The following is a 19,100-nucleotide window of genomic DNA, read 5'->3' on the forward strand; positions in this document are numbered from 1 at the left end:
ATATGACTGAATTCTGATTGAATTTGCGACTACTCTGCTTTGTTGCCGGGAGAAGAAATGTGAGAACAAATAGGTAATAATATTTAAAGTTTGCACTCTATACTTATTCTATCCGTTTATTTGTTTATTTGAGAATTAATTACAATATAGATATTGTATTATAAATAATGTGTTTTCAATAAAAAAATTGCGATGCATCACTTTAAATATTAATATATATTTTATCTAAATTTTCTAAAATATAATTCCACTTAAATAGTGACTAACTTTTAGGATATCTCGTGCAATCTTTTGAAAATCTTGATAGAGATAAAAATAAACTCATTTCTCTTCTATTCGTCTCGTCCCCTCGCACCCTGTCAACCCTCTCACACATATTTTTCCTACCAAGTGTTCCCACGAATTATCCACCATCCTTGAAAACTCCACGCCCTTTTTTCACCCCTTTGCGAGAAAGAGAAGCCCATTCTTGTATCAATTATCCGAGTGGTTCAGTCAATATCACATTCTACTGTTAATGCAACGAAACTTTTCTTGTCAACGTGACAGTCCTCACGTAGATAAGAAACGAAATGTTTTCGTTGTTGGTATGTAACGAACAAAGAATTCATTTTTATCTCACGCTTCGGAAAACGTCGAGTAAGGTTTCCGGGGGAGAAAAATTGCACTGTTCCTTGCGGGATAATCGCGAGGATCGCGAAAGGATAAGGATGTGTACTACTCCTGAGAGACGGCAACTCTTACCGGAATTATGTGAGAAGGGTCAGGTGCCGTCGCGCACACTTCCTTCCGCGAACAAGTAGTAGAAGCCAGTCGCTTTAGAGAAGTGATCTCGAATCCGAGCAAAATATCTCCCGCTTGGAGAGAATTTTTGCGCCATCAACTCCGAATCTCCGTATCGGGAAAATATTTGTTATTTTGAGTACGGTAGACGCTTTGAACTGTACGTTTTTCACCGCCACTATTTCCACCAGTCTCTGAAACTTTTAAGAAATCAGAGAAATATCTTTGAAGCAATCAGTGATATGATACTTGGCGAGTTCTACAAGAATTGTAAGAACAATTTCGCAAAAACCTGATGTCGTTTGATATTAATCAATGCATTAGCATCGAAAAAATAAGAGAAATCACATCGATTTATCTCAAAATATTATGAAAAAAATATTTAAGAATAGTTTGTCGCCCATGTCACAAAGAAGAGATAAGAGTAGTTAAAGCATAAGTTATCTAAGATAGAAGTATCGCAAATAGGTTGTCTAGGAATTTCTGTCGAGTTCCTTTCGAGAGCTTTTCTAAGAGTTTCCGGCGCAGACAATCAGCGCCCTTTATGGTCACTGAACGAATCCCATCGTGGCCCCTTCCGCGGCTCCTCCCTTCCATCCTTGGAGAACTCTCGAACGCAGCCTTGGATCTCCCGGGATAACTTCCCACCCACTCGATCCTGACTCGAAGCTCTCGACTGCACCCACGGGATATCTATTTCTTTCCCCGTCGGAAGATTTTCTTCACGGAATTAAATCTTAAGAGCTTTTAATTAGACACGTGAAGGAAAGGAATTGTTCGGAATAACAGAAATAACAGATTTTTACCGACAATGTACAAATATTGTACAAATATCTGATGTTTAAAAAAACTGGCGAATATGGCTTTAAAATATTCTGTTATCTAGATTGGCGTTAAATTTCGTACATTCGAATCTTTATATGCAATATAAATATTCAAATAGCGCCACAATTATATGATTCCGTAATAACCATTTTACACGACAAAATAATATATTATTATTATTTATATAAATGCTTAAAAAATGGAAGAATAAAACCTAAATACTCATTCAACTATCTTGCGATGAAATAATAAAATAATTCAAGAGAATTAACCTAGTGTTCGAGTTAAAAATAATTCCCTATTGTTTATCCGTGCGGAAACTGTATCACGAGATTAACAATATTAAACCCATCAAATCAATATGTAACATTTTCCGATATTCCACGCTTCGTCGTATTAATGAAATCTCTAGAGGTTGCAAATTATCCTCGCAAAAAAACATTGACGTAGGAAAGAGAGAATCGTACACGTTCAGGCGCCGACAATACCCTTAAAAGGGCGCGAACATCGATCACTGCGCACTTCGCCCTCATCGCAGCCGCAGTGCGCTGCACTGCGGTGCTGTAACTCACGCGTGTTCCGCTCTTAAAGACGCCGCGAGGCAGAGAGTGGAAGTTGAAGTTGGGGTAGCGGCGATTAAACGGTCGCGCATTTCACAGCCACCCTTTTCCCTCGTGCGAACGCGACATCCCCGCTCTAGCGAACAAACAGTACACTCTCGTTCGATCCCTGAGACAAGCTCGATCTCGCTTCGATCTCCGCATTATGGACACGATGGGGAAGAAATTCCGCGCGGTCGAGTTGGATCATTAAGTCCGAAAATGATGGCATATCCGCCAACGTGGGCGTCGTCGAATTATGACTCTTCCAAGTTCGGGAAGCTCCGCGGAACATCACACTTACCTAACGTGGGAACCTTCGTTAAGGTTTGCCGCTGTTTCTCAGGTCAGGGTCATTTGACTGTGTTAACACTAGACTAAATTGCAATCCGGGATGCGTAATTGGCCTTAATTAATTTACACTCTGAATCTAATTTATTCATATTTCAGTATTTAGTATTAATTTCTTTGGCGATATTTCTGGAAATAATAATATTGGAATAATTTTTAAAGCAATTACAGTAGATATATAATTGAAATTATAAGAATCATAAGTTTTAATTAGAAAAATTTTAATTTATAACTTTTTAATTTTATTATTCTTAACTTTAAGTAAAATTTCAAGTCTATTTATTAATGTGAAATAAAAAAAGAAAACTGGTAGAAAACTGGAAATTAGTCTTTCCATACAGACGTATGAGCTTCTCCGCCTACACGCATCTGTTCTTTCACATTCTTTCTCAATGATTTAATTATAAATACACTCTCTCGTATTCCACACACAGACGAGTGTCTCTTCATAGATTAGCATACGCAATCGTGTATATATCTTTTCAAATTGTAAGCGAATTGTATGACGAAGACCACTTAAACTTTCTAACCAGCTATTCAATTATCGGAAAAGCGATGTAATTGGAACGTAAGATTATGCACGGCGTACCATTATGCGCATTTCCGCCACGAATCTTTTCAACGTCGGAAAATCGGGAATATACGCGAATACACCTCTATTCTTGGCATCTACGGATTCGTTCATTGCAGCCTACCTTATTCATCGGGTTTTTTTGCGCGAGGTCACGAGTCACGTAATAGCCACGAATAGGAACGTCTCTTTTAGAAATTGTCGAGAGAATTTCTCGGAGAAATTGCAAGGAGACGACTGAGGCTCGTTGCGCTGACCCGCGACGCTCTGAATCCTATCGACGAAAGGAATCTCCTGGCTCGAGTTACGACCGATCACACGAACAAGATATATACTCTTACTCTTACGAGAAAGTAGATAAATGTTCGGGGGATTAGCGATAATGCGTGTCAGTATAATATGCATAATAAAACGATAAATAACGATGAATAAAATACGACATTCGGTGAACAATATAATTATTTCATATTAATAATAATATTAAATAAACTGTAATATTTGAGGATTAAGTATCATTGTACGCTAATAATATTTTATAATAAAATTAATAAATTATTTTTTACACATTTTAATTTTTAGCTAAACGTTATGCTAGCGTTTATGTCTACATATATTTGTATAATATATTTCATGTGCAACATATGATTTGAAATGTGATATATTGATATTGAAAACATGACAGTGATATTTTGAGAAAGAAATTTCTAGCGCACACGAAGAAACCGATGATCAAATATAAAAAGTTAAAATCTTGAAACTTATATTAAATCTTCGAGTCTATTTTAATTTTAGACTTTATTCATCGCATTCTATATTTAGAGCACCGTTTACAGCATATCCGTAAAAAAATATTAGAATTCTTAAACCCTGCAGTGTACTAAATTTCGGCTCAAATCCTTCGATGTGCAAATATTTGAACGATTCCAATCTCCAAATTACAACCCATCAAACGTCACACACGGATATGCTGAATTCGATTACATCGTACTTGCGAATACCTACAATCCTAAGCTGATCCAACCTCACAAATATTCCAAATCGCATACTGCGTTTCTAACCATCTCGATCGTAACCTTTTGCGACTGATAGTGAGCTTCGCCAGAGATTTCCATTTCGCGATTATGATACGCATTACGCGCATCCTTGACGCGATGTCATAATGCAACGCCGCGTCGTCCTTCGCTCAAGCCTTTAAAGTCTCTCAATTCTCTTTCGCATAATCGTACCTGTTTCTCCATCGAACATCATCCCCCATCAGTTTCGGTGTGCTGCGCTGCTAATAGCTACTACCAGACAGATGCACTGTTCAAACTGTTCACAATGTAATTACGATTTGTACTTGATTCTTACAACTCACGCGCGCTACTTATTCGTTCCCGCGATCACGCTCGCGACACTCGACGAGCGAACGAGTACGTACAAAATGAACTACCTCTATACGCGACGGTAGCTCGAGCAAGACTGAGCGCTGCTGCCGGCTACCGCGACAAACGAGGGTGGGCGACCGGCAGGGCCGTAGGGAAAGAGCGCCCTGCGCCCGCGCCTCACTCGACGCCCGTAACAATGTGTCCCGAAGGAATATTGACACTGAGGGAATGTCCTGTCCACGAATTACCGGATTTTTACGACGTGTGCGGGGAACGTTCCTCCCCCTATCGGAGATCGCATGTGCCGAATGAAACAGAATTTCACGAGCGATTACTCGGTTGCACCATTAAGCTATATAGAAGATGCGCTTAGTATATCGAAAGTCTAGAATATATACAAGAATAAGATAAAAGTGACTATAATGTTTCTTACATATGTCTGGGGTAAAATTTCAGGGCATTCACAGTTTACTTACAACACTGAACATAAATGATCAGAAATGATATATACGAAAAGAATATTAAACAATTACAAAATAAAATATAAAAATAAAAAATGTAGACTAATATTAAAGAAAAAAATTATAAAGGTTAAATCTCTTTGTACATTTGTGTTATTCTCTTAAAGAAAAAATTTCCTGCTGATATTAAGTCTGTAACTATAATTATAAATATAAATCAAAACTTTCTACTCAATTCTTTTATTTTGTAATTATTTAATACTCTTTTTCATGTAATTTAACATATTAAATCAAAATGATTAAAAACTGAGGAACTGCACGAAATGTGAATAATTTAAAATAATCACTCATATGTCACCTAAAATTTTCACCTTTCTCACGTCTCTTGACTGCAACAATAACAGGAAACAAATCCTTCATCACCCACGCGATTTCACGCGGTCACGTCGTCGTCGTTTGTTCATTCGCTCGGACGGCGCGTGTGCGTAATCGCCGTCAGGTCCGCAAAAAATGTACCATAAAATCTGCACGCCCTTGTTTCTGTGCGCAATGTCACTCACTCGGTTGAAGGGATCATCCGGGGAACCATCTCGCCCCTCGGCCGGTATCGCCCTTCTTCGGGCAGGGTGGCGTTCTGCGTTCAGGCACTCCCGCCATGCATCTGATTAGCATACGGCTGGCCGGATTGCGTTGGCGATGTCTCGATGAAGCGGAAAATCGAGGCTCCAAGTGATGGGTCTCAACCGCGTACAAAATAAACTCAAACTTGAGTTTATTCAACATTTAAAAAACTTTGCGCAAATGAGCAAAGTCTAAATATTGCGAGAAATTTTAATTTGTTCAAGTTTATAATTATATTTGATTATATTATTCACAAGTTTTTTTTTCAAAACTTTGCTTCAACGTGCTTCCAGATCAATATTTCGTTTCACATCATATATAATTCGTGTGAAATAATAAGTCGGACTATAAAATTGGACCAAGTATTAAATTTTAATGCTGACATGCACCAGTAATAAAGTATAAATTGAAATAGTATATTATATATTAAACAAGGTTATTTTCGCTAAACTTTTTGCATTGTTAAAGTTTTTAATATCTGGATTATTGAATTCGCGTATTCTTAGCAATTATGAATTATTGCTCTAATTATCAGACTGCACAGTGTACTCCATGCGTTCTATTACGTAAAGTATATCATGATCAAAACGTAGTGCGTTAGGAATTATTGTATCTAGTTCATTAATTAGATTTATCGTGGTAATTTGCGTACCAAGCGAATTATTCAATCGTTCAATACGCATACGATATATTAATGTATAGATACGTATTTCTAGAGTATTTTCGTACTAAAAGGAAAAACATATTCATTTGTATTACCTGTTTTGATTCAATCAATTGTTCCAACGTATTAACTTTATAATTATTGATGCTTGCGACGACAATAATATATATAATAAATAAGAATTTGACATGGGCACTTCTAATAATAGCACAATATAAGGTCATTTTGATAAGAATTAAATGTTTCACCCAATCGACTGTGTATAATACATCAATCGACAGTTTGACGCGACGAAGAAATCGTGCCAGATAATATCTTTTGCTGCGCTCGTCTACGGTCGTCCTATAGAAAATAGAGATAAAACGCGTTTGCCCACCTTTGCAGATTGCGTCAGCAGCGTCATTTCTGAAATTGCTCGTGATTGATCGACTATTAATTTTTTATCTAATAACGAAGAGTGGCGCGGCCGATAATGGACTCGGGCTAGTTAAAGCGCGCAGCGTTATCGAAGTTTCGCTAAAGTAATTACGCTTCCGCTGGAAATTCGACGTATAATAATATCGAGTTCCGCTAAAATTCACTTATCCGAAAAAAAATTATAAAGCCTTTATAGCGGTGTAAGTTTCTCTGATCCGAAGATTGCAATTAATCCTCGCATTATATTGCACAAAAATTAAATAAAGCCAGAATCGAATCGAGTCGCAAAAGTTTTAATGCTGTTTTTTCTTACTACAGAATTCGATAAACGGCACTTATAATTTATTAATGCGTTCAATTGTCTGGTCATTAAACAATCAATCAAATTAAAAAACATTTAATTATTTCTTGCACGTAAGAGAACTACGAAATAATTTTGGTATAAAAGATATTTAATTATCCAAGCAAAATTACATTAATCAAACTTTCATTATTTTACTTTCTACTTGTCAAGTGCATAATGGTGAATTCGTAATAAGTATTACGATAGTATTACGCGAATAATCCAACTATATATATCCTTAACATCTACGCAACTCGATAAAATTTATTCTGCTACACGTGCTATTATTCAACTTGCTTTCTCTGGCGGCCGACATTTGTCTGTATAAAACTCTATTTTTCAACATAAAAAAACGTCCACTATCAGCTTTTATGAGATATCGTAAAGCTGCGAGTATAACGCCGGAAGGCTACGGAATGCAGGAATATCTAGTTCACGTTTGTGTTTTAAAAGGATAACCCGATGAATAAACAAATCCAAAAACTCAAAGTAACAAAAACTCGATTTTTTGACATGTATGAAACCAATCAGAGAATCCCATCCTTTAGAGAAATAAAGATAAAAAATGCCCATTTATCATCGTCACATCCATATTTTATAAAAAAAACGCCATTTCTGTTACAATTATTTTATGTGGACAACCGGCTGTATCTAATCAAAATTTATAAATTATTATTTTGTATTAAAAGATAATAAATACAACTACATGAAACAGACTGCACACAATAAGAAAATTCTATTATAAAATTTATTATCTTTATTGTGATATACTTTCATAGAAAAACACTATCTCATGTTTCTTTTGTCTAACGAAAAAACAGGTAGAATATAAATAGTACTCTAGGGTTATACACGTGACTCAACTCGGTAACGATAAATCGAACTGTCGCAATTCGGTTTGCCGTAACATGCGAGTTTGGCCAAACAAACAGGAATGTATCCCACAGACGTCGTAAAATTGATATTTATCCTGGCTGACGTCCAGTGCGGAACCAGCTTTTTCGCGGATAATGCAGCGCGCAGCGTGATTATATCGTTCCGGAAGCTACCGACGCCGGCTCGGTTTCTCCATTTTTTCCGCGTTCGTTTTCAACTACGGATTAAAAGAAAGTACGCGCGTACGAGCTCGACAGAATTCATTCGTCGAAAAAGTCGCAAGCATTTTGAATAGCGTGGCACTTGTGATTGATAAGTTACTTTTAATAATTAGTACACAGAGTATACATTACACACAAAAAAGTAATAAGTAGTAAAATAAAATATATCAACAGTCTAAAATTTATCTTAATTAATTTTAATATTTAATAATGTATAAAATGTAGACCCTTTCGCAGTTGCATTTCATTTTAGTTAATTTTAATCATAATTTAGAGACTATAAAGCACTAAATATTACTTTAGTTAGTTATTTATTCATAAATGTAAATTAATTATCGTGTATATTAATATATTGTAGCTTTTACGGTTGTTCAAATAAGTGATTATAATAATTTGAAAAATTTGAATCATTATAGAAATGCCTAGTATCGATATAAATATCCTTTTTGCACCCAGCAACAAAGTTCTGTTTCTTTATTAAAGAGTGCGGAGTATTATCGCGGCGAGCGATTTCTTAGCAGTCGCTTTTACTCTTGTCATATCCCGGAGATATATAGAATGTCACCGGGAGTCGATATCGCCGCGTATGCTTTATTTCCATGTGTTAAGTACATGTGGTAATCCCGATGCATCACCGGACGTTATCGGTCGATTCCTCGATCTCCTCCGCGATAACAGAATAATCTGGCTTAGGCAGATTTTTTCTGAGCAGAAAATTTCTGGTGAATTGCAAACGCGACTCGCGACGCCGTACGAAATGTCGATAACGGCACATCGGTGATTTTACCGAAGTAAAGTCGACAGCATGATGCGGAGAGCCGAATAAACTCAATTCCCGATTTATGGACGGTCCGTCGATCCTCGCCAGTAAAATTTCATGCTACAATACGAATTTTCTCGCAATGGAAAATTGCATTGGTGTGTGTGACAGCTTCTATTAAATATTAAATGAGAATAATATTAAGGCACAGATTGTGCTCGTAGCATGTTATGCGCTGTTGCAAATTCAAAATAGGTATTTAGACCATTCAAATACATTTTTCACTCGGCCAAAAAAAAAATAAATAAATCTGATAATAAATTTTATAATTTCGACACAATAATTATTTTAGCTGTTAATTTGTTTGGAAATAACGAAATAATATTGGAAAACTGAACTGGAAAAACCGAAATTCTTTAACCCGAAATCAATAATCGTGTAATATGCAATAATACGAGTATTATTCGACTCATTCAACTGCGCTATATTACGGAAACTATTATTCTCTAAAATGTATGTTTGTTAAACAATTCGATTGATCGACCGAATTATTCGTGTCCACGCCAATGTGTAACCACAAAGGGTGTAAAAATCGGAAATGACTAGTGTCACTTAAAGCCGTACGAAGTTGACAGACACACCCACGGTACGCAGTTGTACGACGAAAAAAATGAGAAAAAGAAAATTGTTCACGAAAGAGTAGAATATCAAATTTCTCGCGATGAGATTTTAATGACGTCGTAATTCAACGGTTCTGCATAGCCACACAAAATTCTCAATTTGATAACCAGTTCGGAAAAAGTTACACGTTGCGTGAAGTTTCGACATTATTTGAATATCAGGGAAGAAATCAAATACCTCTCAGCTGATAATCGAAGGCATTTGTCTCTCAATGAGAAAAGAATGAACAAATATGCGGTAAAAAATACGATTTTTATACGTGCCTAATTAATTGATTTTATTGTAATCAATGCACTACTAACTGTTACATCATAAAATATTTACCAAAACTGTATTCGAATTTCTTAATTATTTAATTGTAAAGGAAATTGTTTTATGACAACTATTATACGATTAAATAGTAGTTACAAATGCACTTTATACGGGACATTGATCTTTAAATGTCGAGCAGCTTTGTGAATATTTTATCGAGAAGTCACAGGCGGAACAATAAAGTATTAAAGGCGACTTCCGATGTTTAGGACGAGGCGTGGGTTGCTGTAACTGGAGCAGGACTTCCGCAATGAGCGTAGAAAATCAAATGGCAGGAAGACCCATTTTTCTTATTTACATTATACATATTTTACGTATTTAAGGGACAGTTAAAATATTGTCTAAAATGATTATAGTGAATCTTTGACATAAAAATTTAGAACTTGCGATACTGTATCGTTTAGTGAATTAAATAAATTTATCATAAATATTGTCGCTTCGACAACATGTTAAAAAGAAGGGAAAACTCAAGGAATGGTACTTGGGCTGTGTACCGATCTACTGGCGAGAGGAGACGCAGGATAATAATCGCCGCGGTCGAGAGAGTCTCATCGCAGGCGACGGCGACGGCAAATTTCACGGTTAATCGAGCTGCTTTCCTTCCACAATTCACTGGCGATCTCTCTCCTCTCGATTTCGGGCGCACGTGTGAACGCGCGTATAACGTGCGCGCTGCCTAGAACAATGTATGATTCATTTCACGGCTCGTTAGCGAACCGCGCGCGCGCGCGCGTCCGTTCGGTTGCGCTTCGCCGAGCATGCTGGAAAAGAGAACACAAAAAAACGTACCACCCTCTTAGAGAGCTTTTCGAATCTCTACATCGTCGACCGGGAGTTACACATCGTTTAAGATCGATTTACACACGCTACTAGCTAGGTCGAGGTTTCGGCCGAGTAACCTGACTCGCATGACGGATTTGGATGTGTCAATATGTATACTTATTCACTAAATATGCACTTTTTTCTTTACTTAATTCTCATTGAAATATACAAAAAAAGATAAAATTTCTGAATTTTGTATTTGCTCGAAACAACACGACATATCTACACATACGACATTGCAATAATTTTTTACAAGCCATAATTTCATTTCGATTAAATATAAAAAATTATAAAAATTTTTAATCGTGAATTGTTAATATAATTGTTTTAAAGTCCCTAGCCAAATAAAAAATTATACTATAAATTGTTTCTATAACGTCAAATCCGACTTTAAAATCACAGAATATTGTACAAATTTTTTATAACTTGACAAATATACTAACAACTTAAATATTTCATGAAAAATAAGGTTTTTTCGAGGTTATTTTTCGAAAAATATTATTTATTCTTTTCAACTCAATAAGCTTAATAAAAATTAGCGAATCTTTTGAAGCTGAAGTGTGTATTGATCGATTATAGTAACGCAAACAGATTCGAGCGGTAATTATACCTTCGTTTACCGCGACTTGTCGTTGAAGTACGCGCTCGGTGAGTGGGGTGCTTTGTTGAACGACAACGTCAAACGCGTCATAACGCGCGCGAGGGTGCGAGAGACGCGTCTTTGGGCGAGACCGCACCCCCGCATATTTATTTCATCGGGATCTTTTGCGGCTTGCCGTCCCTCGTTTGTGTGTGACGACCCTCAAACCGAGAGCGCCTCCGGCTGCTCGCATACTCTGAACTGTTCTCTTTTTTTTCCTCTCTTTTTTTTTATCCGACAATCGCTAGCGCGTACATTCCCCTTTACGTAAGTACGCGCGCGCGTAGAAGCTGCTACAGGGGGTGCAGTGCACTGAAGATGAGGGGGTACGTTCAAATGAGCATCGGTAATTTGCCGTGAAACTCGTATAGTGCACTGGGTATCTGCATTTTCGCGTGCGAATTCGCGGTACGTCGATTGTGATTATTTAATTAATCAACCGCGACGAGCATGAGGTACACCTGACTTAACAAACGTCGCGTTTCATAAACTGCATATTGTGATATGTTATCAAATTATTACTCTGCTTATTGATTGACATTAAATAAATAAAATTATTCGCTATATTCACATTATTGATCTATCAATAAACACTTCTTGACACTAAAGTGCTAACAAGCTATGACAAGTTTTTTCAGAAAACAAATATTTGATGAAAATACTTAACGTTAATTAACTTTTCACGACTAGCAAAGTAAAACTTGAAAAATTACCCATCAAGAGTTTAACCAAAAGAATTAATTCGAAACGTTTTTTCTCACAATCGCGGAACAAAAGCGTTTTACGTTATAAGTCGAGATGGTCGATTATTTCAGATGTCGCGTTAGTGCAATTTACGCTCTTGTTTACGCGTCGCAAGAAGGATATAAATCTCGTTTGATTAACGACACGCGCTTAGGGGACGACGCTGACGAGTTTCGCGAGGGCTGCTGCGACACCTAAAAGATCGCGTGGATATGAGGAGCGACGAGATGACGTGCCATTCATCGAAATCCGCGGATTTACGACGCGTCTTAACGTCAAACGAACCACAAATACTCGCGATGAAACAACAACTATAATATTTGGGATACGTGAAGCATCTCTTTTATAGAACGTTCCACACGCGAGAAACTCCCATACTATAACAAATATAATGAATTGAAATATTGCACACTTTTTTAAGATAACATTTTCTTATGTAACTGTCGAAACAAATGAGAATTATAAAATTAGTTTATTAATTTGTAAAATTAAAGATAAACAATTTTCTTAATATGTTTTAATGTTTTTTGAACATTCATTAATTCAAGAAATAAAGGAAAAACTTTTTAACAATTATATCAAATATATTGTTCACATTGCAATTTTGTCTGGCAAAAATCTAATTATGTATTAAAAATCTTTGAATTATCAAATATTTCTATTAATTTTTAACGTTGTAATTTTAAAAAAATAGCAATATTTAAAAAAATGTTTAAAAGAATCAATTCTATAACTAGATATAATTACGATACAATTTATATTGTTACAATCTATTTACTTCCTTTAATTTCATTTTTCACGTCAGGTTACTTTCCGGTGAAAAGATCCCGACAATTCTTCTACCAGTTCGCTACTACTTTCTTTCTGATGCTATTGCAACGACAATGACAGAAACGAAATGTTTCTGACGACGATTCAAGACACATTGGTGAGTTTCTCGAGAAAATCCATTCTCGCAGGACCCATTTACTTCGAAAAGACGCGATATTAGTCGCCGCAGCCAGAAGGAAAAGCAATCGTCACTCTAATATCCTTTCTCTTTCATTTGCTCGCCACCCTTTGCCATGTCCTCGATTCGTCAAACCAGATGCCAGTCAATGGACAAAATCGATTTCGTTCACCAATCGTTCTCGGCGAAATGTCGTCGAGAAACGTTTCCAAAAAACTGCTTTTATGGTCGGTACCCGAATTCAATTCTTGTCACAGACGTAAATGGATGTCTATGATTTGTTTCATATAAGTGAAAGCTCTGAAATTTTGTATTACGACACTAGACGCAAAAAAATAGTACTTAAATAAAACATTTACCTAAAGATATACACTTGAATGTTAATTAACGACAAGTAGCTACAACTGGCAAACCGAAGATTTCAAATATAAATTTTTAATTTGTTATGATAATGTTATCGATATACGCGCCGTTATTATGTATTTATCGCACTACCAGTAGATTATAATATTACGACATCTAAGCTCACGAAGACTCTATTAGATGATACATCTCTTTCTTCTTATTTCTTTATCTCTCTTCCTATCAAATAATACATATCCATCTCCAATTTGTCTCTCCCTATCAAAAGACACAGTTGCCTTTAGTTTCCAGGACTATTATAGGAAATACGAAGCGACAATTTCACGAAATTCTATCTATCTATCTGTCGGCTCGAAAATGAAAGAATCGACATTACTAGGTAAGACAAAAGAACCGCTGATGATGACGTCTTCGAGAATTTGTTGCACAATGGAAGATAGAATTATTTGAACAACCGTATATTGTGATCTATTGAGCCAAGTTCGTTTGTCTTTCTTGATTTCGCCGCGAACTACTAACTGTATGCACTTTGTACCTCTCAATTCAGCTGTTTACTTTGTTTAGCAAATAAGACTTGAAAGTGAAACTCTCAGAAAAAAAATATTTCTCGATAAGACGCGCATAGTACTTATTCATCAAATATCATTTGTTTGTTATTTCATATATTTATTTATTTATTATGACAAGTCGCTAAAATTCACGATACGAATAATAATTGTCGTCATTTAATATTTAATGTAGTTTCTGAAATCATTTCTCGCTCGTGTCAAATACATGATGAGATTAGAGACTCAAGAAACTTTGAACTTATAATTGCAAGACCGTATCTGCGGCTGTATTCTGCAAAAATTGTAACGGATATTGCCTCCGTGGCGCAATCGGCTAGCGCGTTCGGCTGTTAACCGAAAGGTTGGTGGTTCGAGCCCACCCGGGGGCGAGGTTTCTCTTTTACCACCCCTAATCGGAAACTATCGAATCGTCCGATCAACAATAGAAAATAAAAACTTTATATAATATTCACAATTTTACAATATCTTGTAATAAGTCTTGTTACGCAATAATTATGTCTCATTATCAATTGGCAACTAATAATGTATTGCAATAATATGCTATCTATTGCAGTCTTTTAGTCTAAAGAGATGCAATATACAGTAAAAAGAATTAAAATTACTGCGCAAGATATAATATATACAAAAATAAAAAATAAAACTTTTAGTAAATTATACAAAAAATGCACTAAGCTTGATAGATAATGTGAGTAAAAAAATCGCCCAACGTGGGGCTCGAACCCACGACCCTGAGATTAAGAGTCTCATGCTCTACCGACTGAGCTAGCCGGGCTGTTGTTATACAACCAAATCTTTACTCTGATACAGTATATAATGTATATTTTTCTTTACTATTCTTTATTATTTAAATACACGTAATTTATACTCAAAAATTATGTGCTAAAACAAAAAATCGTAAAACGTAATAACGCACGAAACTTCGCAAAATAAAACATCATGAACAAGTAGGCCTCACATGTGTGTAATAATTTTTCCCTTGTCAAATGATGTAAGCAAATACATGTACCGAGAAATGTCTAATAAAATCATAAGTAAACCATAAATTAGCTATAAGTAAAATTGCCGCTAATTAACTGTCTAATTAATGCTACAAGAGCTGCAAAATTACTGATTATATTATTTTAATGTCGCGCATATACAGTGTTACCAAACATCTGATATTTTTTGAAGAATTTTGAAACTTTTTTCTGACAATCAGTAAGAATTTGTTTTAATATCTCTATCATTGTTCTTAATTATCAACCACTACTTATATTGAACAATATAAATATTTATGAGTATTAAATATATAAGAGAAAAAAATTATTTTTTAAGTAAATAATTAAAAATAATTGTAATTAAATAATTGAAAAATAAATAAACTAGAACCTATTACTTCCCTATATTTTTCTCAGATCATAAAATTCTTCAATTCCTTTAAATTTACTGAACATTACATTTGTTAAATAAAATTTAGCAAGTATATTCAATTTTTTATATTGTTTTAAAACTGTAGCTAAACTTTCATTTAACATCAAATAAATGGAGATTATTCGATTATATTATATTTAAACAAATAATATGTTTCAAAACACCTTGTAATTCGCTCATACCGCAACGGTACGAGCAAATATGTAAATCGCGTCCACTGTGCAAATTGCTCTCTATCTAGTCCCTTTTAAGTACCCAGTCCCATTTAAACTTCGCCGACACTTTCTATCGGAAACGTGAATTTATATTAAGCCGCTAAGAATGTAAATAATAGTAAATCCCTAGAGCACAATCACAAAATGTTAGTATCGCGAGAGTATTGTATGTACTAACAAAGAATAATCGATGCACTGCTATAATTCCTCTGTTATCTTTCCGACATGCGCTGCTTTTAAGATCCTTTTCGTCGTATCTCAGAAAGCTTTCTAGCCTAGAGTTACCGCGCTCCTAAAAGATAAACACCGATGCTAGAGACTCAACATCACATTCCAAAATTGCTGTAAACCGCTTTAAACCATGAGGGCGTCTCGCATTATCGATTGACTCAGAGCAGCACAGAACGTCAGTTATCCCGTTTATTTACGAGAATCCGGATACAATTTTTTAAAGTCAAATTATACATTAAGAGGAAATTTTTGTTTGTAATTATACTAATATCAACTATGCTTTTATTTTCACAAGTTACCTCCAAACTGCAATTTTAATTTTAATGGTATATGCTTCAAATTCGCAGATAAATCTTGTTCTAGAAATATTTTGACAGCGATCATTATTCGTTTGAACAATCATTCGTTGCAACAATACAATATTAGAGATCTTAAATCAAAGAAAAGAAAAAGAAAAGCAAAAGAAAAACTCTCCCCGACGGGGAATCGAACCCCGGTCTCCCGCGTGACAGGCGGGGATACTGACCACTATACTATCGAGGAATTTTTGAGGGAGCACTTTCTCACATAATTTTGCTGGAAAATAATATATCATAAAAATTAGACAAAATTTTTTAAATAAATAAAAAATAAAAAATACAAACTCTCTAAAAACATATTCTTAAAATCAAAAGACTTAGAAAATGTACAGTTTAGTAACCTGCTAGACTAAGTGGCCGATAGTAAACTCTTTCACTCTTTCTCTCTATTTATAGAATTACAATCTTAACTTTAACAAATCAAGTGTCATCAAAGTGGATCAACTTTGATTTATACAACTTGAAAATTTGTCACAGATTCACCCCTCATTGTTACTACTATTAAAGATTATAAAAATGAATCAATCATCAAAACGGATATCGTTACAATTATAAATATGAATAATGCACAAAAAATATTAATATACAATATATCCCAGAAATCTTGACTTTAATTTTAATAATTAATTCACACTTTAATTCATCTAAAAGTATCTAAATTAAATTATTATAAAACATAAGACAATTATTTATTTATAATAATATTAAATATGTAACATTCCATACTATATGTAAAAAAAATACATCCGACGAGGATGGGATTCGAACCCACGCGTGCAGAGCACATTGGATTAGCAGTCCAACGCCTTAACCACTCGGCCACCTCGTCTTCGAGTACGTTTTTGTCTAAATATACAGACCATAATGCATCCTATAAATTTATCAATAAATTATTTTTTTTATAATATATCGATAACAAATATTTTTAAATATTTATTAATTTTTTATAATCGTAACATTATATTAAAAATAATAGATTTTATTAGTAACAAATGTTAGTTATTGTATTAAAATATGTCTATAAAAAATTTAAAAAATATACAGTCGATTCCAGTTAACTGGCATATAACGGGACGGCCCAATTAAGCAGTTGCCTCAAATTATCCGAACTCCGATCTTTTATCTATTGAGATTTGTTCTTTAAAACTTGTCCCAAATAAACGGCTGCTCTAATTAACCGGTGGCCCTATTAACCGGAATCGACTGTATTATTGATATAAGATTTCTTACATGATGTTAAAAATAGTAACACAATAATTAATATATTGACTAAGAGCTTGACTTGTAAAATGTAAAGACTATCTGTTCTCTGTTTTTCCACCTCGTCCTCTCTACGTGGACTAGCGTTTCAACATGAATTGAATTCAATACTAACTTATTTTTTACCGAACTATAATCGGGTGGAAAGGATGATTTTAACGTCTTCCACATCTTTCACGTTGAATTTTGCGAGCAAATTTTCCGTTTTATTTGTATTTTTATTAATGTACACTGAAGAAGGCCTGATGGCAGGTCGAAACGTTTGATTTGATGTAAACAATTTTAACGAATATATCTTAACCTTCGCACGAAGAACTAGCATTGAGGCTCTTTACGCTCCTATTAATTTTAATTGATTTTAGTAATCAGTTGAGCCTTATATATTATTAATTATAATTAATATAGTTGAAAATATACGTGCACGTATTTCAATTTCACAAAGAGATTTTTAAGAATTATTTTTATTACCTATTAAAATTTCATATAATTTTATTAATTAAATTATTCAAATATTTTGCGCCAATATTTAATATTTTAATAATTATTAACACTTTGATTAAGCATATTAGTGTCGATGCATTATTTCGTCGTCATGAGTTATCGCTCGTTTACCTAAAATGTAATTGGCAAAGAAACGATAAATAATGCTTCATAACATAATGGTTCTTTGTGGGCGCGTGTATCAATAAATTGAAAGGAACGATTGTTCAATGCGGCCCCGGTAATAAGTTACTTAGTCGTGATTACCGGCTATGGCCATGATTAAGCCAAAACTTTTATTACAAAAGTTTCAGTTGATTCAGCCACGAAAATACCTCGTTCGTTCCTCGGATTATAATACTTGTACGTGCGTATCAGAAATAAAATTTCTGCTTCCGCAGAGATAAATTACGATCCTAAACAATATCCTAAACTAAAATATCCTAAATAATATCCTAAAATTATATTCTAAACAATTTCTTTTTAATATTGTAATCTCACGAAAGATTTATGAAGTCTTAATTATTTTTTCAAGAGATACATTGCGTAAGATAAATGAGAAAAGTTTAATTTATATTTATATAGCGATAACTACTCAATTATACGATCCACTTACATAACCATTAGCTGTCGAGCAATAAAATATCAATATGACAACATTTAAAGAAAAATTGTATCATTATATTTGATGAAGACGCAATCGAACTCACATGAAGGCTGAAAGCTGAGGAGACTGCTGCGCGTTTTCAGTCAATTAATGCCGATATAATAGTCTTGTCTGCGGAACTGACGAGAGAAGCGATTCAACCCCGTAATCGTATCAGTGTCAGTGCATTCACCGTCGAATTGAATTGTGATTAGTTCGAAATGATAAACCAATTATATCATTCGCCATCGCCGCTGCTCGCGACACGACAAATTCACGACTCCCATAAAAAAAAAATGCAAAAATTCTATTTAACATAAAACAATTATAAATATTGATAAATTTTAACATAAATATAATTAATGCATATATACATAATATTCTGCACTTTCATTTTATTAAGGTCAAATGTCCGTGGACACAGTGACGCACATCTTATCGAAGGTCGTTAGATAAAGTCGCATAGCAGTGAAATGAAATCCTCGCCACGTTACACACACACACACACACACACACACACACACACACACACACACACACACACACACACACACACACAC

General features: G+C 34.8%; 1 protein-coding gene and 4 non-coding genes across 7 annotated transcripts in view; 1 reads left to right on the top strand and 4 right to left on the bottom strand.

The window, feature by feature from the left end:
- Nucleotides 1-19,100, bottom strand: part of LOC105669582 (uncharacterized) — a 73,355-nt gene that overhangs the window by 44,089 nt on the left and 10,166 nt on the right. The window contains exon 1 of one of the 3 annotated variants that reach the window (XM_012362622.2): nt 4,356-4,619. The exons of 1 other annotated variant lie outside the window; for it this stretch is intronic. The gene's annotated coding sequence lies outside the window, so the exon portion shown is untranslated. Of the gene's footprint in view, nt 1-4,355; nt 4,624-19,100 lie in introns of those variants that run through there. One more of the 3 variants, XM_067347293.1, reaches the window with a different exon arrangement.
- TRNAN-GUU (transfer RNA asparagine (anticodon GUU)) lies at nt 14,234-14,307 on the top strand. Its single transcript has one exon. It is a non-coding gene; the product is annotated as a tRNA-Asn (tRNA).
- TRNAK-CUU (transfer RNA lysine (anticodon CUU)) lies at nt 14,639-14,711 on the bottom strand. The gene has a single exon. It is a non-coding gene; the product is annotated as a tRNA-Lys (tRNA).
- Nucleotides 16,267-16,338, bottom strand: TRNAD-GUC (transfer RNA aspartic acid (anticodon GUC)). The gene has a single exon. It is a non-coding gene; the product is annotated as a tRNA-Asp (tRNA).
- On the bottom strand, nt 16,902-16,983 carry TRNAS-GCU (transfer RNA serine (anticodon GCU)). The gene has a single exon. It is a non-coding gene; the product is annotated as a tRNA-Ser (tRNA).

Source organism: Linepithema humile, chromosome 1 (assembly GCF_040581485.1).
Source record: "Linepithema humile isolate Giens D197 chromosome 1, Lhum_UNIL_v1.0, whole genome shotgun sequence".
In the NCBI taxonomy this organism is placed as follows: domain Eukaryota; kingdom Metazoa; phylum Arthropoda; class Insecta; order Hymenoptera; family Formicidae; genus Linepithema; species Linepithema humile.